General features: G+C 43.4%; 1 protein-coding gene and 1 pseudogene across 1 annotated transcript in view; one reads left to right on the top strand and one right to left on the bottom strand.

Annotated features, from left to right (window-relative positions):
- Positions 1–22,054, bottom strand: part of PLXNA4 (plexin A4) — a 422,724-nt gene that overhangs the window by 128,232 nt on the left and 272,438 nt on the right. The gene's annotated exons all lie outside the window — the stretch shown is intronic.
- LOC123835294 (large ribosomal subunit protein uL22-like) lies at positions 8,891–9,457 on the top strand (annotated as a pseudogene).

Below are 22,054 nucleotides of genomic sequence, written 5' to 3'. Positions count from 1 at the left end.
CTCTTTGCAGGTAGAGTTACTCCATGCTTGCCACAAAGTTCCTTTGTAAAGTATCAGAGACGGATACCCAAAGCACCAACCAGGGGACCATCATGACTATTTAACCCTTTGCCTCACTTCCCTCAATCCTAAATACAATACTGGCCCCTAGCTTACTCTCTGTTATCCTTTCTTTTATCCTATCTTTTATCATCAGGTTCATCATGAGTTTGAAACTTTGTTTGGATTACTGATATGATCATTAAATACTTATTAAATATTTATGAAGAATTATGGTGAGCAAAGCAAGTGTGACTAGTGGGAGGGGCACAGGACTTATTTACTTGGGGGCTGAGGGCTACACCGCCTAGGCTGCTAAGAGGAGTAGCTAAAAGCTCATGCTTTTGCCTCATATGCACAGTGCAGGTGCCCATGGCATAATCTACTCCCATTGGACATGTCAGACAGTGGACACCTCCAGGAGGAGGCAGGTTGCCAGACGTGGTGGAGGACAGGGGTCAGCCTTCTTCACTTGGATGTTGTCTGTTGCTTTCTTGATCAACTGAGGCATGTTTCTGGCACATTAACTGCTGGCCTGGCTGGTAAATGGGTAGAGAAGTGTCATGTCAGCATTCCTGAGTTGCTCCAATTGATGTCTAAGCTGTCCCTGCTTACAGCAAGGGGCAGTAGCCCCGCATTGAGGGCTGGTGGGGGTCTTGGTGACATGCAGTTGGTAGAGGATTTGGCATATCTCCAAGGAAGGTGCTATATAAATACAGGGTATTATTATTCTATTAGCTTATGTTCTTAATTTTTGGAATGTGTCCAGATGTGCTGACTGGTGAACAAACATTAGAGATGTGGAAGGAGTGTAAAGACTCCGCTGCTAATGCCTAGAGCAGAATGGAATACCACATTAGCTCTGCCTCAGAACTGGGTAGTGCTCTGATGATAGGTTAGATGTGTCTAGAAAAGCCAGTAAGATCTGAAGGTGCAGATACAGTCTTGATGTAGAAATAACAAAAATCTGACCCAGTGATGTGATTCTGACACTTTTTTCTGCGCCCCCCCAAAGGACATTTTTCTGTCAACTGTTGCCCTTCCAAAAAACATGTCCCCTTAATGGTTTTATTTTATTTTTATTTTTATTCTGAGAGATTGCCTTTATCTTGGTGTCCTCTTCCCTGAGATGCTGCCAGGTTTGGATGAACAGGGACACACTGCTGGGATGTCTGATATTTCTATCACTAGAAAGAAGAGGAAGGAATGAGGCAAATAGGGGAACCTGCAGAGGGTAGTGGGAGCTGCCCTTAGCACATTATGGGATGTCAGTGCTGAAGCCCACACCTTTAATGGGAATGACAAAGAAACGTGCTTGAGGGGTTGACAGGAATAATCGAGAATACCAGCATGCTCAGAAATCCATTCTGTTCACCCTTAGGTTTTCTAAGAGCTGAACTCACCTTCCTAAATGCTTATTTGGAGAGAAAATACCATGTGTAAAGAGATATGTATATACAGAGAAATGAGAACATATCGCTACCTACAGTTTTGCTATTTACCTTGCCATAAAATAAATGCTTATTAATTTTCATACTATGTACAGAGGGAGCTGCCACATGTGAATTTCTTTCATCAGTAATTGCTGTGCCTGTGACTCCTTCAGTTATATGTACCAGGGAGATGGTTTCCAAATAAGAACTGGGAGAGAAGGACAGATTCACAGATGATAGCTAAAAACATCTAGAAATTATAGAACAATTGAGGTCAGCAAGAACCAAGTTATTCAATGTATCCCCTGGGGGCTAGAGGCAGACTTTTCCCCCATGGTTCCAAAATTACTTGGCAGTTTCATTAAGGTGAAAGGCAGTGCAGCCTCATAAGTGCAGAGAGTGAAGGTTGTCACTTAAAATTTAGATGGACTTGTCAACCAAACACTTAGAAAGAATGGCATTTTGATGGTCTGTTCCTGCTCATCAAAGAAGTTGCTCAAATTTGTAGGATAGAGGAATGAAAGTAAGGAGGGTTTTAAATTGCAGCATTTGGCTCTGAATATGTCTATACCTATATAAAAATTCAGGAAATCAGCACTGTTAAGAAAACCTGATGTCCAGGCAGAATCATTTACGATGTGGGGGAGCTGTCCTAAAGTTCTGGTGCTGAAACATCGAACTACTGATTTTATCATTTGAAGTGCTTCCATGATATGAATTAACACTTTTTTCCTGGCTCTGAGTAGAGTTGCAGATCAACCATCCACGACCAAAATGTAAAGCTAAAAGAGTACTTGTCCCATAGCTAGAGGATGGAATTTTATGGAAGATTATGGAAGACTATTCTTTGAACCTTCCAATGTGATAAAAATGAGTAGTGCCCATTTGTATCAGGTTCTTCTTCCTTCATAGGCACACAAAAACTGAGCTCCCCAGTCCCTCTGCAGTTATGTGAAGCCAGGTGACAAATTCTGGCCAGTGAGGATGTGAGTAGAAGTGATATGTATGACTGCTGTGCCAAAGTATTTAAGATGTATAACCAACTAGCTCTCTCTTTCCTCTGCAGCAACAATGATATAGGCCATGTCTGATATAGCAGAGGCAAGATGGAATCAGCCTCTATCCTTGAGTTCCCACTTGGGAAGCATCTTCCCTAGAGAAGCCGAACCGATAGTTAATTTTGAATGAATGAGAAATAAAATGTTATGTGTTAAGTCTCTGAAATTTTGAAGCTTATCCTATTCTACCCTATCCCATCTTAATTGATACACTTGGTTACTCATTTTGGTGTCAATAAAACCTTTATGCTGTTACCAAAGACATCAAGTAAATATATAGGGAAGAAGAAAATTTTTTTCACTTGGGGAATAAAAGAAACATATCTCACAATGTCCCCCATGATGATGACTTGGATGTTGGTTTATTTGGGAAAGCTACGAAAGAAATGTTTTCAGAGGCTTATGTTTCTATTTGGCATAGAATTATATTTCTGAATTTCCTTTTAAAATGGTGAAGGAATCTATGTTGAATTTATGATGATCACAGTTTTACAATGTAGGAAGAAGCCAAGTTAACTTCAACATCACTGCCTTGAAATGATAGATGTAACCATCAAGCAAACGTCAAAGAGGATGAGAACTTACAGAGACCACAGGATTTGGTGAAGAGGCAGTCATGGGCTACCTTTTTAAGAGAGTAGTTTCATTGGAGAAACCATATGGCAAAGGGTTGAAGAAAGACTTAGACGTAAAAAAATGAAAGTAGGAGATCTAAACCAGAAACTGCAAGTATTGGTGTGAAGGAAGGATACAGGGCTGTAGTTAAAAAGAGAAAAACAAAAACTTGAGTTTGACTGAAGGTGGGGGTGCAGGAACAGATGACAGGAAGAAATAAAAGATAAAAAATGTGGACAGAAAATCCTTTGTATATTTGAAGAGGGTAGGAGTCAGAGCACAGGTGGGAGATACTTTTTATGAAGAGAGGGAACATATGAGGGTTTGGAAACGCTTTCCTTCTGTATTTCTTATGAGTCCATGGCATCATCACACAACTAGTTTCTACTGACTGAGAACTCCAGGAATCATCTTGAACTCCTTTATCTCCTTTACACTTCCCTCCATACTGTTATCACAAAGGCTATTTAACCTCCTGAGTATCCCTTAAACCTATACCTTTGTGAAACTTTAAATTCAGTTGGAAGTATCCTAATCACAGTTTTACCCCTTACCAGCTGGGTGACCTCAGGTAAATTACACGCCTCTCAATTTCTCATCTGTAAAATGGAAATAAAAATAACTACTTTGTAGCACTGCTGTGAAGATTAAATTAAATAAGTACCTGACACAGTGATAGCAAAAACTTCTTACTTGGCTCTTCCTAGTCCTAAAAGAATAGATTTCCCATTTTTTTATTTGTTTACTACATTGCCACCAGAATTATCTGTTTGACATTCAAGTCTGTTATGGTCCTGCCCCTGCTTAAATCATGTCAATGAATCTATTGTTTATGGACTAAAATCCAACCTCCCCATTTTAAGTATGATCTCATCCCTGTCCAAACTCTACAGCTTTCACCAATCTCCCATCTCAATTTGTGTTCCAATGACATTAAATTCCTTATAGCTTCCCTTAAGACATCATAATGTTTCAAGTTTTCTTTGACTTTGCAATGTTGTCCCTTCTGCCTGGAATGTCCTTTTCCTCTCTTGTTCCCTCAGTAAACTATTCATCTTTGAAACTCAGCTCATGTGTGGCCTTCTTTGGGTCCTTATTCATCACTTGCTTCTCTATGCTACCTCTCTATAATCTAATCACTTCTGTTGTCACACTTACCTCATTATATTGCATTTATGTATTTACATGCTGGCTTTCAATATTACATGAACTCCTTGAAGGAAGGGATGTGTTTTATTTAATTCTATAACCCTCTTGCCCAGGACAGTACCTCATGCTGGGTAGGTACTTATCAAATGATTGAATGAATGAATGAATTTGCCTACCTGGAGTGATAATAATCAAGTTGTACAACAGATAGAAGTGGGTAAGATCATCCCCATATAGTCTGCATCTTCACGGAGCAGACATCATCTGTTCTAAGTGATGTCCGTGTTTCTGGAATTATTGAAAGGAGTGGCATTGGAACCTAAAGTTAGTGGAAAATATAATACACTAAACTCATACCTGAGATTCTTTACTTCATGCCTTGGTGTTTTTGAACACATGCGTGTGTGAGTGTGCATGCACACACACGTGCATGCATGTGCGCACGCACACACACACACACACACATCTCCTGTCACTTTGTCTCCAGAATCATAACGCCATAGGCTATTCCAGCCTTGAGAATTGTATGCAGCTTGGCTGACTGAACTCAAACGTTTAATTTTCAATTTTTCCTTCTACCTGAGGTCTTGGTTCTTGGATATACAGAAAGCTATATTGATGAATAACAGAATCTATACTTAGTTTTCCACTGGGGTCCTCTCATGCGGCATGGTAATGCAGGTTTAGAGGCAAAGAGGAGAGGGAAGGCAGATGACTCCTATCATCAGGGAAGCTGATGACTGTGGCTCTGACCAGGATCCTAGGACCTCCTGGATATGTTTCCTCTTTATAGCCATGTCTGACTATGAAGCCCTAGTGTATGTTTTCTAAATATAAAATGGGGAGAATTTTGTAATTCTAGATAGCACCTAACCATAAGGATTCAAAATAAAAAGAGACAGGTTCCAGATCTAAGAGGAAGAAAGGCATTTTAAGCAGAAATTGGAGTCTAAAAGTCCCACCTGAGGAACCTCCAGTTACAGAAAAATCCTTCATCTTCTGCATCCTCTGCAGAAGTGTGAGGCAGGCTCTAAGTTTCAGAAAACTGAAAGAAATATCTAATTAGGCCTGCCAAACCAAACTCTATAAAAATTAGGTACAGGAGACTAAAATAAACCCAGGAAATGGCTATCATTAGAAAGCAGAGTTTACCTTTTACTCTCTGAAGAACTGATTGTTGTATATGATTAAAATAATTAAGTAATGAGTGATCATTTTTATGGAATCCGGAAGGCTGCCAAGGCATGTCCTCCAGACACCAGGACCTCTAGCTGGTGCCACTGATAAGATTTCCAGTGGCTATTCCAGGGTCACTTTGAAGCTTCCTCAAGTGAAAAGGTCCATCAGAAGAAGACCTGGTCATGCTGATTATCCAGTTTTGTCTCTACCTGGGACAGGCAGTACTGGAGAGTGGCTAAGAGCATAGACTCTTGAGGTTTTAATCCTATCTTCACCCTCATAAACTGTGTTATCTTGGGGAGGTTGCTTAACCTGTCTGTGTCTCAGTTTCCTATTCTGTAAGATGGGCCCCAAACTTGCCACAGACTGGGAGAAAATATTTGCAAATCATATATCTGACAAAGGGTTTTCAGAATATACAAATAATTCTCAAAACTCAACAATAAGGAAACAAACAATCTGGTTTTTTAAGGGTAAAAGATTTGAACAGACACTTCACCAAAGGAGATATAGAGATGGCAAGTAAGCACATGAAAAGATGTTTACTATTATTAATCATTAGGAAAATGTGAATTAAAACCACAATGAGATATCCTTACATATCTATGTGATTGGCTAAAAACAAAAACAAACAAAAAACAAAAACAACAAGAATGAAAAACAGATGACACCAAGTGTGAATGAGGATGGGGAAATGGCTGGAATTCTCATACACTGCTGGTAAAAATGCAACATGCAGCCAGCCTGGAAGACAATAGAATAGTTTCTTATAATATGACTCAGAAATCCCACTCCTAGGTGTTTACCTAAGAGAAATGAAAACTTATGCTCAGATAAAAACCTGCAAGAGAGTGTTTATAGGAGCTTTATTTACAATCACCCAACAACAGAAATAACCCAAATATCATTCAATGGTGAATAGGTAAACTGAGGTACAATTATATCATAGATTACTGCTCAGCAGATAAAAAGGAGCAACGACATGGATGAAATTAAAAGCATTGTGTTGAGTAAAAGAAGCCAGATACAAAGATTATATATTGTGTGATTCCATTTATGTGAAACTCTAGAAAAGGCAAAAACTATTGTGACAGAACAAAGGTCAGTGATTTCCAGGGGAGGGAAAAGTGGGGGAAGACCCACTGGAAAGGGGCATGAAAGAACTTTTGGGGGGGTGGAAATTATGTCAGGACCGTAGGGGTGACTGTATTGTTGTATACATTTTTTTTTCAAATTTAAGAACTACTTATTTTGAACTAACTTTAGACTTAACAAAAAAAGTTGCCCAAATAAGTACAAAGAGTTCCCATATCCCTTCACCCACGGTTCCCTAATGTTTGAGCATAGGTAACCATATTACAATTATGGAAACCAGGAAGTGAACGTTGGTACAATACAATTTGCTAAGTTCTAGGTCTTATTCTAATGTCACCAGGTCTTCTACTTAATTTCCTATTCATTCCAGGATTTCATATTCCATTTAGTTATTATATCTCCTTTGTCACCTCTAGTTTGTAACAATCCTTTCTTGTCTTCCTGACTTTGACACTTTTCATGAATACTAGTCAGTTATTTTGTAGAATGTCTTTCATTTTGGGTTTGTCTGAGATTTTCACATAATTAGAGTGAGGTTGTGCATTTTTGGCAAGAATATCACAGAAGTGATACTGTTTCCTTCTCAGGGCATCTTATCAAGGGGTTCATGATAGTGATATGTCTTCTTACCGATGATGTTAACCTTGATCACTTGGCTAAGGCAGATACTCCACTATAAAGTTACTATTTATCCCTTTGTAGTTAATAAATAACCTGGAGGAAATATTTTGAGATTGAAAATATCCCATTTTCCCTCGAACTTTTGCTCACTGATATTTGTATCCAATGGTGGCTCTTCTCTGCAACAATTATTATTGTAGTGCAATTTAAAATTTTTTTCCTCTTTGTTTCTACATTTAAATTTTTCTTTTTCTTTTTTTAGATTATTTTGCTTTGAAATAATTCTAAATTCATGGGAAATTGAAATGATAGGGATTTTAAGCAGAAATTGGAGTCTAAAAGTCCCACCTGAGGAACCACCTGAGGTACAATTATATCACAGATTACTGTTCAGCAGATAAAAAGGAGCAACAACATGGATGAATTTAAAAGCACTGTGTTGAGTAAAAGAAGCAGGTACAAAGATTATATATTGTATGATTCCATTTATGTGAAACTCTAGAAAAGGCAAAAACTATTGTGACAGAACAAAGGTCAGTGATTTCCAGGGGAGGGAGAAGTAAGGGAAGACCCACTGGAAAGGGGCATGAAAGAACACAGAGAGGATCCTATGTACCGTTCAGCCAGTTTCCCCCCAATGGTTTCATCTGACAAAACTATAATATCAAAACCAAGAAATTGACATCGGTGTAGAGTATGTATATAGTTCCATTTCATTGTATCACAGGTGTAGATTCATGTAACCACCACTGCAATCAGGATACAGAACTATTCCCATACTACCACATAACTATACACTTAAAATTGGTGATCATATGTTAATTATACCTCAATCAAGCTGGCAAAACACAAAACACCAAAAACCCCCTCAAACTCTGTCAAGGTAACAGTAAGCAGTACGTAACTCTTAGCTTTCACTGTTGCTGTTTTCTCAAGGAGCATCTCTCTTCTGTACCAGGGGTGCTTGTAGACTAAGGTGCTCAAAACAAAGGTCAATTCAAGCAATAAGCTAGGGGCACAAGGGCACTCTCCTTTTTATTTGCACGACTCCCTGACTGTTGCTATACTGGGTAAATTAGACAAACAATTAGTCACCAGCAGCTGGACATAGCACTACTCTAGCACTGTTGGAGTTCCCCAAATTGTCTCCTGCACATCGTGTGGGCTTGCATTTGCTCCTGTCTTCTCTCTCATGGACTATCCTTCTGTTACTTGAATATGCCAAGCGCATCCTACTTCAGGGTCTGGCCACTTGCTGTTCCCACTGTCTAGAATGTTTTCTTCATAGTTATTCAGTAGCCAGCTCACATGTCATTATTCAGCAAGAGCTTCCTGAGCCTTGTAGACCAAACCTGCCTCCTTCTGCCACTTTCAGCTTCTCTCATGTGACTCCATCTTACTTTTCTTGTAGCACTTCCCACTAGAAGAAATTACCTTGGCTCTTTATTTGCTTACTTGTTCATTGTCCATTCTGATCCCCCTAGGATGAAGCTATATACATGCATGGGCATCATCTCTTTTGTCTCCTGCTGGATCTTCACTATTGCCAGTGACTGTGACCATACCCCCCAGCAGAATTTCCTGCCCACCCTACTTCTCATTGTCCTTCCTCTTCTTTTTCCTTTAACTCTCTTTATGTGCTCTCCCCATTCCAACACATATCTATTGAGATAAAAATGAAGTACGCAGAAGCAGCCTGAGGTGACCTCTGAAATGGTTCGTTATTCACTTGACCCAGAAAACCCTGCGAAATCATGTAAATCAAGAGGTTCAAATCTTCGTGTTCACTTTAAGAACACACGTGAAACTGCCCAGGCCATTAAGGGTATGCCTATCCGAAAAGCCACCAAGTATCTGAAAGACGTCACTTTACAGAAGCAAGGTGTGCCATTCCGTCGCTACAATGGTGGAGTTGGTAGGTGTGCCCAGGCCAAACAGTGGGGCTGGACATAGGGTGGGTGGCCCAAGAAGAGTGCTGAATTTTTAATGCACATGCGTAAAAATGCAGAGAGTAATGCTGAACTTAAGGGTTTAGATGTTGATTCTCTGGTCATTGAGCACACCCAGGTGAACAAAGCCCCCAAGATGCGGTGTAGAACGTACAGGGCTCATGGTCGGATTAACCCATACAAGAGCTCTCCCTGCCACATTGAGATGATCCTTATTGAAAAAGAGCAGATTGTTCCTAAACCAGAAGAGGAGGTTGCACAGAAGAAAAAGATATCCCAGAAGAAACTAAAGAAACAAAAACTTATGCCCCGGGAGTAAATTCAGAATAAATGCAAAAAAAAAAAAAAAAAAATGAAGTACGCAGTCACACTGGAGGACTCACAGACAAATCCAGAGACTTCAGCTTACTTTGTCCCAGGCTTTGTTGCAATGACTCTCCCTTTCCTGACCCTTTTCCTTGGCTCTCTGCCTGTCCTTAATGGGTGCCTGCAGGAGGAATGCCCAGCAAGGAGGACTCCCACTAAATTTTCTCTAAGCCGTTTATTCTTGGACTGCATTTAAGCTAATAGGAAAGGCTTCACGGGAAATCTGGAGGCTTCTTGCCATCCTCGTGCTTGCCCTTTGCCTCATTTCAATCTAGTTAGCCCTGTTATTATTTTTTCTGTGGAATGGCATATATCTGTGCCATTAATTCTACATATTTCTAGGGGAAAAGGGGATTGAGAGGAAGGAAAGGCTGATTATTTATCAAGTAAAAGACATTTCTTCCCTCTCTGGACAGCCAGGTGGATTTTCCGAACTCATTTCTGCCCCTGAAATGGGGCAGCCACTTCTGAAATGAGTCCTCTGTGTTGGGGTGGGCTCTGTTTTTATGACTAGTGGGTAATAGCATTTCCTGATTTATGAATTGGCATCTGGGGTAGGGCTCGATGGATTCATCATGGGGAGAACAGCCATATAAATAATCCTGTCACATAAAATTATTGTTCTCATTTTGATTTTTAAAAAATGTCCCTTTGTGCAGTGGGATTTAGGATATTTTAGTGGGAAAGCAGGAGAAGAATGAGTTATTTGGCTCCCTTTCTATATATAAGGTAAAAATGTACAAGTAGTCTCCAGAAACTGTGACTTGCTTAGAAGACCATTACCAAAACGGTTTAATTATTTGGGGGGGACCCTTGGCACTTGGCTTAAAGTCAAAGTCAAGGTCTTCACCTGAGGAAAGATGTAGATGACCAACAAAGTAAATAGCTGCAGAACATGTTAAAAGAGTTCTTTTCTTTTTTTTTTTTAAGATTTTGTTTTAAAATAATCTCTACACCCAACATGAGGCTCGAACTCATAACCCTGAGATCAAGAGTTGCATGCTCTGCTGACTGAGCCAGCCAGGCGCCCCAAAAGAGTGATTTTCTATGCAGAAATATTTCTGTGGTACTCAGAACATACAATCTATTATAGAAGCATATTTTAAAGAATGGGTCCCTTACATAAATGGAATTTCTAAATCTTCTCCAGTATGCAAGATGTTGTATAGACACCATCTCTTTCCAAAGTACCAGGCTCCAGAGGACAGAGAGAGAGAGAGAGAGAGAGAGAGAGAGAGAGAAACAGGAGTTTCTTTCCTCATTTCACTAGCCTAGACAGGAGCAGTACCAGGAATCTCGGAGTGATAGCCAAGGGACTAGGAGGCAGGAGTCTTCTGGTGGGTGTGGCTTTGGGAAGGCGGCCAGCTGAGGCTGTTGGGCTGTCTCTAACTACTGTCTAACCAGAGGGATTTCTGTTCATTCCTCTAATTTATTTCTTTGTTTTCATGGCAGAATAAACTCCAAATTCCAGGGGTCAACTAAGTGCCTGCCACCAGCCCACACGAGGCCAAAAAAAAGCTTAGTGTCATCAGTCAATGCCAACTAGTTAATAATGACCAGCCTCTTTGCTAATGGCCCGAGGAAGGGGTCCTTGGGCCACAAAGGCTGTAGCAGAGAGACTTGCAGGCAGCTGCATGGGGAGACTGCTTTGCAAGAAGCATTTCTGCTGGCCACTTTCAAGGGCGTATCCACCCATGCTCAGCTCTTTAGGAAGGTAGTAATTAGTTTTATTCCCTTCGGTGCACATGGCAAAGGCAGCAGGGTCTGGCATTTGGAGAACCACTGGAGTCTGCCCCTCTCATCTTGACTTGACTCAGGTTTACATTTATAACTAAGAAATATCAGGACTGTAAGGTGGTTTAGGGGTTGTGTTCAGTTCCCACAGACAGAAAAGAAATTTCCAGTGTCAGGCCTTTAGATAAGGAGAGACCACTGCAAAGAAAGGCTAATCATGACTCAGTTGGCCCTGTACCACCCAGTGTCTCTTGCAAACTGCAGGTGGTGAACACAATCACTAAATAGTAAGCTCCTCGAGGGCATAGATGTCTTGTGCATCTTTGTATGTTCCCAGAATGGGGGCTATCCACAGAGCTGCAGGAACAAAGATTTCTAGGCCTACACAGTACATTATGGTCATCTGGGCAGTCACTCCCCACTGGTGTGTGGTGGCATGCTCTGATGCCATGGACAGGCCATAAGTGTGCTACCATGTTGATCTTTTCAGCCCTTGGGGCAGCCGGGAAACTCCTGGGGAGGACGGCACTCCTGGTCCCCTCTGGCTGTGAGGGGACCTCTATCACCCCAGTGAGCTATAGAAATACATTCATTTCCAAATGAATCTTAATGAAATAACAGGTTAGAATGAACTGATGGTCCACAAATGGGAAAACCAAGACTCAGAAGTCAAGACCTTGTGAGTCAAGAACTTGATTCCAGGTAGCCTTACTCTGTGTCCAATGCCTTATCCACTACCCCACAGCTGCCACACTAAACTGTCAACAAATAACTGTGGAAGCCAAATTGTTGAAATTGAGAAATCACTTGAATAAAAACCAGCAGAAGGCCAGATGATGTCATTAGCACTGCTTGAATGGTGAGCTGGATGTCCAAACTTATGTAAACTTATTGCCAGTACATGCAAGAGGTTATTCCTAGACCAATGGCTTTCCCTTTGACCATGACTCATGGCAAGAGATGCTTTACATTGCAACCCAGGGCACATACGCATGCACATATATAGTTTCACAAATAGTACTTATCCTTACTGTGCTTGATGGACACTGTTCTGTTTGATTTTATTCTATTCCATTAAAAAAAAATTCTGGTCATGACCCTTTAAATTGATTTCGTGACCCACTAAATTGATTTCTCGACCCACTAATGTGTCATGACCTGCAGTTTGAAAAACACAGGTCTGACCCCATTCCAGCTTTCTCTCCCTCCTCAGAGACCAGGAAAATGGAAGGTGAATGTGGAGAAGAGTAAGACAAGAGACAGATAAAAAATAAGGAGGAAGGTGAGAGGAATACCAAAAAAAAAAAAAAAAAAAAAAGGAGAAAGGAGAGAATGGGACAAAGGAAGAATGAATGGGAAATGGGAGACATAATGAGCAAAGGCTAACTCTAGACTGGCAGATTTATGCCTATTAAAACAGTTCTCAAGATCCACAGTCATTTTGGCCTTACTTATTACAAAAATATTCCCTGCCAGCTTGTATGGCCACAGCCATGATCATGCTATCTGCTTGTCTAGAGATTGTCTTAACTGTCAGCACCACCTCAAATTCTTCACAGTTCCTCCCAGAGAGAATGTTCTGTCTGCTGCTCAGGGATCTGGGCTTTTAAAAAATCTCAGAGATGTTGGGTAAATTACTCAAAGATAAAGAAACTGACCATACTATCTCCACACACACGGATGAACCAATGTACAATGGGCGCTATGGACTTCTGGGCTGGGTCTTTTTTTTTAAACTTTTTATTTTATTTTTTTAAGATTTTATTTATTTATTTGAGAGAGAGAATGAGAGAGAGAGAGAGAGCATGAGAGGGAGGAGGGTCAGAGGGAGAAGCAGACTCCCCACTGAGCAGGGAGCCCGATGCTGGACTCGATCCAGGGACTCCAGGATCATGACCTGAGCCGAAGGCAGTCGCTTAACCAACTGAGCCACCCAGGCGCCCTGGGCTGGGTCTTAACAACAGACTCTTGGATACAGAGGAGATAGTTGTAAAGGTGATAGGAAAGTGAAGATTGGAGATTGAATGAGATTAACTTATGAAGCTTCTGTAAATTTACATACTCCGATAGCCAGTGGGTGTCTAAAGAGTACTGATGATTGCACACCTCCTAGTACAAACTTTTTGAGCATGCACCTATAATACACATATTTGTTTATAAAGACTATATATGCTCTACTTATTAATATCATTGCATTATCAACTACACACAAATTTAGGCAATAAAGACATGAGATAAAGATAAAATAGCATTTTAATGTTTATTATATTTTATTCATGAATGATACAAAACATTTTACGACCTCCAAGAAAATTATTATTAAAAATGGTGGGACTGATATGTTAGAATTGGCTTCGTTATTTGTGAAAGTCTTTGTTGAGCACTTAGTGATATGGGGTTCTGAGGTCAAGGGTTCAAGCTTTCATGGCTGTCATGATGAAAAAAGACACCTCACATAGACACAGAAATGCAGAAAGAGCATTGTTGGCTATATTGACTAAATCAAGATACTTCTCTTCAGTTTCATGCACAAATTATGTGAAGATTGTTGTTGAAATTCAGCTGGCAGATTTCCATCTTCTCTGATGTCAATCAGCTATTTTTTCAACTAATCGGAAGCTGCTGAATTTTTTTTTTCAAAGATTTTATTTATTTACTTGACAGAGTGAGACACAGCGAGAGAGGGAACACAAACGGGGCAAGTGGGAGAGGAAGAAGCAGGCTCCCCACTGAGCAGGGAGCCCGAAGCGGGGCCAATCCCAAGACCCCGGGATCATGACCCGAGCCGAAAGCAGACGCTTAACTGACTGAGCCACCCAGGTGCCCCTAGATGCTGAATTTTTATATATTTCTTAAAAACGGGTCAAAACTCTCTGAAACTCTTCCTTTGGAAGATTTTTCGGCAAGTAGAAGATTCCGTTTCCAAGTTTTAAAAGTTTTTAGATAGAAATTTGTAAAGTGTCATACCTACTCATTATCAACAACAAAATCACATAAAGACGAAAATATTTCCAAACATTCTTTTTTTTTCTTTCAAAATGGTCTTCCCACGCTATAAATTCTTTCTAAAAGTGGTTACTTCCTAACTCTTTGTTAACGTATTACCTTTATATTTAGGGGGCAGATGAAGTGTTTAATTTTTTAAAGTTATCAGCAAAGTGACATACTTCTGACAGCTGCTTGCCAGACCTGAAAAAAATCAGCAAATGTCGAACATTTTGGTTCTTTTAAAAGAAAAATGTTTAATTATGTTTCCATAACTAACAAACCTCTGGGTTGTATAAAAAGTGTTCATGGTTACTTCCATCTCAAATTGTAAAGATTCTATTTCCAGGATTGTTTTTACAATATTGATATCTGTTGCACATAAACTGCAAACTTGTTGTAATATATTGAAACTGAATCCGCCAATAAGAACACCGGTATCACCATGGGAGATAGGGAGCTCCCATGTACCTCCATGTCTTTCTGACACAAGGATGCTTGACATACAGACCAAGGCAGGGAAAGAGTAACCAGTATCAACTGTATATTAAATATGAGCAAAGCCTAATTTCTTGTTTTAATTAGAAAAAAAAAAGTGTCTTCCTTTGTCCCTTCGGATCATTCTCTGTACTTTTAGCATCAAAGTGCACTTTAACACCACTACACTAGACAAGCAAAAAGGGCGCTCAATGTTTTAGAGTTTGTGGTTTTAGGTCTTTGGTGTTCTGGAGCAAAACAGTGATAAATAAATACATTGCCTCCTCTAAATGATGTGAATTAGGGATATCGGGTTATCAACACTTATTTAATTGATGAAAATCGAGTAATAAATATTTAAAAATAAACAATGGTCCCTCAATGAAGAACTATCTGAGCAGATGTAAAATGATAGGATACATTAATTCTGTTAATCCCAAATGTATAACTTTGAATGGTAACAGTAGGTAAGAGGTAGGATTTTAATAATTTTAATAAAATTGGTGGCTTTCAGAGAAGGACAATGATTAAGGTTGGGGCAAAGTTCAGAGCTGAAGAGGGGCCTAGGCACCTAGGATAGAGGAGGGAATTCAAGTGAGTGCTGGCAAGCCAGAGGTCAGTGAGCTGCAAGGGAGGAACAGCAGTCTGAGGTCCAGGTGTAACCTTGAGACTCAGACCCAAAGAACCCTCCTTTTCCTGACCTCAGGAGAGTTGAGACAGAGAATTCAGCCTGTGCCTAGAGATGGACCAGCACAAAAGAAGAGAGACCAGGGTCAGGCTAGAGCCAGGGAGACCACCAGTGAGCGGGGAGAGGAAACCAGGAGAACTGGGAAAGATCAAAGCAAAGTCTTTTCCAGTGAAGGATCCATACTCCACCAACCGTTTGGGTGCTCCCGGTAAAGTGAATTTTGTGATCACATGGGCTGGGAGACACTACCTCCCACCCCCAGCTAGAAGACTTCTAATACTCATCAGCACATCAAATGTTCGAAGATACCTGCTTAACTCAGATTTCTCCAAATGTATTTGACCAAAGAAAACTTAAAAAAAAAAAAAAAATGTCCTGCCAAACTTTGGTTCTGAGAATAACATTTGGGGAATTCTGGACTAATTGATGTTTAAAGCCATAATGAGGCAAAGGGACAGGTGGGAGGCGTCGTTCACACGTCATGCTTCATGTGTGTATTGCTTGTGACCTGAGACACCCTCACCTTAATGAGAGTACTATTTCTCTCCAAGCCTTGTGGACGGAAGTGGCCTCAGGGCAGTAGGACTTTCCCTCGAGGGGCCTCTCCTCTCACCCTGCAGGTAAACTCTGGTGTGAGCGGTGACTCCTGCCAGAGGCAGTGTCTCGAGGAAGTGATCTGGGCACAGTCAACGACCACTGCTCCAGCCAAGAGGCCCTTGACACCCGTGGACTCAGGCTGTGGGGCGGCAGAGATTGGGAGGGGAGCTGTGGCCAATGGAGACCACCTGCTCTGCTCTCTGCCGCCCTGGCCACCCAGCACCAGGGGCCTGACATGCCTCAGAGGAGACATAAGTGAGTTTATGAATGATGGGAGGAAAAATCGGATGGGTGAAATTTTAAAAAATAAAATGCAGACCCCATTCTACTAGACCAGCATACTGAAAACAATAAAGAGGAAAGCTAAGATTTATTGAGCCCTCATTTTGTGCCAGGGACTGCGCTAGAAATTTTATGTACACTTTCTAATTTACTCATTGTAACCTCCCAGGCAGTGGGCACTAGTAAGTGTTCCTGTTGAGAAACTGAAGGTACCCAGAGATTAAATAACTCGCCCAAGGTCCTACAGGTAGAAAGTGGCAGAGCTAGGACCAAAAAAAGGGCTGGTGTTTTCAGCTCCTGCTCTGAACCACCTTCAAGTCATCCAGCAGGGAACCAGATAACCTTCAGTACCTGCTTGGAATCCTTTTTAAGGAGGACATCCTTATTTCTGTGCTTGCTCCTCCAGTCCTTCGCTGTTGTGCATAACTTCAAATAAATACCCAGATAGTCTCCCCCTCAACCATTAGGCATTTCCTTGAAACGACGGCATTGTCTTTGAGTCACTTTCAGATTCCTGTCTCCATTGTCCATGCAAAATATCTGAAAGGCACTTAAGGGACTCGGATCAGATATAATTTTGCCATTTGTAATTTTTCCTTTTATGCCTATATTGCATTTGGTGAAGTCATGTGGCATCACTAATGCCAACTAGTCATCTTGAACAATGGCACAAATTAACATGCATCTATTTACTTTTGAAACTGTCTCATCAATATTCCAACTGAGTACACAGTTCACTTAAGTATCCGATATTCCCAGCCTCTCTTTCTGCAGAACTCAAGCACTAGTCAATCAGTCTCACCGAACTGAACCACTTCCATTCAGGTGCCATCCCTAGAGGATGGGGGAGTGGGCTAGGATGCTGGGAGTCAACCTCCGTCCACACCCGCCCTAGGTAAGAGGAGATGGGAGCTGAGTGGTACCCGCAGAATTGAGAACCGTCTTGGGAAACACCCCAAGAGCTCTGGTCTCTAGACCAGAGTCCCCATGATACCCACCGAAATGCACGAGGAGACTGCGCTCTTCAGGCTGACATCCTGTCCTCCGCCCTACCCTCCCAGCACTAAAGGAGGGTGGATGTCCAGGGTAATCCTCACAGCAGGAACACTTTTGTTTCAGTGCCCTGTAGGCTGAAGTCTGCTCCCAGCTCCAGGCTCCCAGAGGCTCCCAGAACAGCGCCTTCCTTCTGCTCTTTTCGATTCTGTGCGGTGCCTACTCCTGTGCTAGGAGGGCATGCAGTGGGCACTTGCTAAAACACACATGGTGGGAGGAAGGACCTGGAAGGGGGCAGAGGTGCAGCAGCCCCTGGCCCTGTTTGCCCACGCTGTTAGAGTCTCCTCACATGCTGCTAAGAGGAATATTACAGGTAGTTGTCTTTAAAATGGCACTTCGAGTGCCCCGATGGTCTCGGGACGCAGGCACCGAGTGGAGAGGAGATGTGACTGTCAGGGCAATTGCCGGAGATAGATGCTTAATGGAGCTCAAGATTAGGAGCTGCCAAGGCTTTCCCCTAATCACCTGCCCCTTGCATCTCCCAGTCCTTCCTCCTGCACCACCCCCTGCTGCCCTACATTTATATACTAGCTCTTCTGGTGTTCAGGGCAGAGCACAGGGAAACCAGCCATTCCCTGTCTGCCCTAGGAGTCCTGATGGATGAGGAGCCAAAGTGAGTTCAGGTGCCCGGTCTGTGATAACCTCAAGTCCAGTGGGGCTCGACTTAAGCAAACTAAAATTCCTTCCCCCCAGCGGAAGTAGAGTACAGAGGAGAATCCACCCAGCCCCACAGAGGCTGAACAGCCCTATTGACTGGGATGGGGGGGGGGGGGGACAACAGGCTCCTAGCTCTTCAGTCTCCTGGAGGGCAGCACCAGCAGGTATAAAGGGAATGCTCGACCTTAGTATCATCCGAGGGACTTCAAAATGGACAGGGGGTGTGTGTGCCAGGCTATCCTGGGGAGCTGGTGAGCAGAGCTGAACTGGCCTTCAGCTACCAAATTGGTAATAATAATGATGATAATGATGGAGATAACTCCCACAACTTGCTGAAAGCCTACTACATGCTAGGCCCTTTACAAGTCTCACCTTTCATCCTAAAAGCCCCAAAAGGTGGTTATTATCATTTGCATTTTACACACGAAGAAACTGAAGTGCGACCCGCATGAGCAATTTGGTCCAGTGGCCCAGTGGTGAGTGTGCAAAGGGCCTGGATGAAAACCCAAGTTCATGGCCTATTTGTGACCACCCTGTGGGCTCCCTCCTGCACACATTTCTGCCTTCTGGTCACCCCATCTGAGAAATGTCAGGCCACTGTCATTTTTCCTCTCGGGGAGGTGACTGGACTCAATCATGTTCAGGTGTTCGAGATGTTATGCCTACGTGAGTGACCACTTGGAAACATGCCTGTTGGAAAAGGAGGGGTCCCCTTGCCTACTCTCTCTATGGGATGGGTTGACTGTGTCTGGGGCCCCATGTACCCTAAGAGGCTCTAGAATAGATGTTGCAGGCCCAACCTGCACCAGGCTGGAACTAAGGCAGAATAAGCCAAGGCACCTCCTCTCTGGGGCCGCAGGGTGGTTCTGAGTTCCTACAGTCACCCCCACTGCCCCATTCAGCCCTCACCCTCAGTGAGCCCTTTTGTCTCCTTAGGCTCATTTTGAAGCCTAAGGAGTCAGGTGTATAACTTTCCTGCTGACAAGACCAGAAGATAAAGAGCTTCTCTTGCCCCCACAGAGAGCTCCATGTCCCTCAGGGGAAGACGGACTGCAGAAGACATAACAGGAGGAGCAGAGCGGGATTCTAACTTGGTTCTCTGGCCAACGTGCTGTGTGACACTGGACAAGCCATTCACTTCTCTGGGCTTTGGTTTGCCCCTCGGTCCTACAGGGAAAAGGCTGCAGGAGAGAAGGGGATGCAAGAAGCCTTGAGGATTTTTCCAGTTCTGGGGTTTCATGATGATAAGGGGAAGCCAGGCTCCCAGCACCTGGGGAATGTAGGAAGCTGGGGAAGAAAGTCATTTCCCCTGTCTGGGTCCCTCTGGTTCTGCGACAGTAAAATGGAGATGCTCTGCCTTTATAGAGAAGGAAATGAGAAGTGGGAGCATCTCAGTAAGGGCACACTGGAACCTTCCGGATCAGCTCCAGACAAATGGGAAGGGCTTCTGTCTGAGTGACATTGGGTGAAACACTGCAACAGCCTTCCTCCTTTTTTCAAGTGCCCAAGGTGGTTCCGTTTCCTGTCACTCACTCTCAGGTCCCTGCTTCAAGTTCCTTCTCCCAGGAGCTATCAGAACGGCCCGGGCTGAGAGCCGGGAGCAAATGTCCAAATGGGCTTGTCACAGTGTCAGCCATCCGGACACAAACGACAGCATACAGCTCTGTCCCCTGCAGGGGCAGGAAGAACAATGCCAGACAGCCGTGTCACTGCAGACGCACCTCTCGAGAGACCTGCCCTGGAACCGGCACTCAGAGAGTCAGAATCGTTCTTACGGGAGCCCAGTGGGGGCAGGAACCATCTCCACGGCTTCATCATATGTGGGATGGGGGTGTGCAGACGCCCGAGATTGCCAGACTTCACATCGGCTGCCCTCAGAACCTCCCTGGGAGGCAGGCTGGGGATGGGAGGGACACTGAGGCACGAGGAAGCAGTAATGGCCCCTCATCGCAAGGTGGTCCCAGCAGAGGCACCGTGCAGTTCGGAGTTCCAGCCCCAAGCCACTGTCTTGGACCACAGTACCACCTTCCCTTTGAACCGAGCTTCCCCCATGCAAGTCTCAACATGGTAAAAATCCCAGTCACAAAGGGACTCTCTCACCAGTTTCATCCCAACAGGCACACTTGACCAGCTCTGCTTCACAACCCCAAGCACAGAGCTTGAAAAGAAATATGGAGAACAGGGAAGGGGATAGGTCAACAGGCCTCCATTCACCCCCTTTTACACCTATACCTCTCTGGGGAAGACTTCTCTGACCACTGTTTAAAATGGCAACTCTTTTGCTTTGACTAGGTCTTCAGATCCCACTTATCCAGCTCCATTTCCTTTTGCCCTGAAACCTACTACGTGATTTATCAGGGATGTTGGTTGCTTCTTTGCTGTGTCCTCTTGCGAAAACCACAAGCCCCTACAGTCAAGGTTTTTATATGTTTCTTGACTGTTGTGTCCCCAGTGTCTAGGCCAGCGCCTGGCACCTGGTAGATGCTTAGTGGCTATTTGTTGAGTGAATGAATGAATCGGGCCTGGGTAGTATGTTACAAATCAAGATGGCCCTTTGCTACTTGACCACTGGATTATGCGGATGGAGCCAAGTGGAGCTGCCCCAGTTGGCTCTGCCTTCCGAGTAACTCCAAGTGCAGGTGGACCCACCTCCAGACCTACCTCCTCGGCCCCCACAGGCATCTTGTCCTGGATCACAGCTAGGACCTGAGTGTCACCAGCTCATGTGAGTGTCCCCTGGAAGCAGACGCACTGTCAACAGGAGCCAGTCAAACAAAGAAGCCATGAAGGATGGCTTTGGCCCAGACACAATGCAAGGGCATCTCCAAAGCAGAAACAGGTGTTTGAGGCCTCTGGCTTTCGGGCAGGGGAGGGCTGCTGTGTGAGATGGCTGAGAGGCTGAATCTGCCACTTGCTCTGGGGCCTATCAGAGAGGCTTGCCTTGTGTGGGGGATGCTGCTTCTTCCCCGGTGGGGGGCTGCTCCAGGGCACCTGAGGACAGCCCAGCTCTGCCACCTCATCTCCTCATTCATCTGCCTTGCTGACATTTTTTCTCACTTGCCTCCCATTGCTTTGGCAGGTTTTTATCACAGCAGCTTCAGTGTGTATAGACATTCCCTTGGGAGCATCAGCGTCATAGTAAATGCACATCATATACATACACACAGATATGTACAAAGCAGGACGGAGGCTGATGGGAGACATACAGGCAGGGGCAGACACAGGAGGAGGCATGCATGTGTGTGCATGCACACACACGAACACACACACACATGCACGCACACACACATCCTACAGAGATACCCAGCGGTACCCTCACTCCGACACACCAAGGAGAAGCATATATGGAGAGTGAAAGCCTCGCTGGGTGAGACATAAAGAGGAACTCACATATTCCTAATAGCAGAAATAATACCCTGGCTTGGAATTATTCAATTTGCAAATAATCGTAATAGGTTGGAGGTTCCCTCACTTCTAGATGCTGAGCCAAGCACTTTCTACAGACATTATCTCATTTGTCTTCATCAGTGCCCTGGGAGAGCAATGCCATTTACTACATTCCCATTTCACAGATCACAAACTGAGGTGTGGCCTCTCCCAGTGCATCACCTATCACCTTCCATTCCCTGTTCCAAGACACCAAGTCATGGTCGTACCCCATGGCCTCTGAGCTAGCTGTTGCTTCTGCCTGGTTGAGGATTTCTTCCCAGTTGCCTCCTGCCCCTTGACTTTATCCTTCTCTCTGCTCAAAGGTTCCCTTCTTGGGAGGCTTCCTCTGACAACCTTTCTGAAAAGAGCATTCCCCACCATGTTCCTAGCCACCACTTTATTCCCACTGAGTCTGTGAAATTTCTCAGTGTATTCGCATCACCTGACATACAGCATTCATTCGCTTACTCACTCGTGGTCTGTGTCTCTACCTAAAATATAAGCATTATCGGGGCAGAGATTTTGTCTATCTTGTTATCTTGTTCCCCACTGAATCTCTAGTATCTAGAAAGTGGCTGACTCACAGTAGGTGCTCAATATTTGTTGGTATTGAATGAATAAATGAGGTACTGAGAGGGTTTGTAACTT

This window comes from Mirounga angustirostris, unplaced genomic scaffold (genome assembly GCF_029215605.1).
Source record: "Mirounga angustirostris isolate CCGP_5_RB_7025 unplaced genomic scaffold, mMirAng1.0.hap1 SCAF_12, whole genome shotgun sequence".
NCBI lineage: Eukaryota > Metazoa > Chordata > Mammalia > Carnivora > Phocidae > Mirounga > Mirounga angustirostris.
This window is presented reverse-complemented; position numbering and strand designations above follow the sequence as displayed.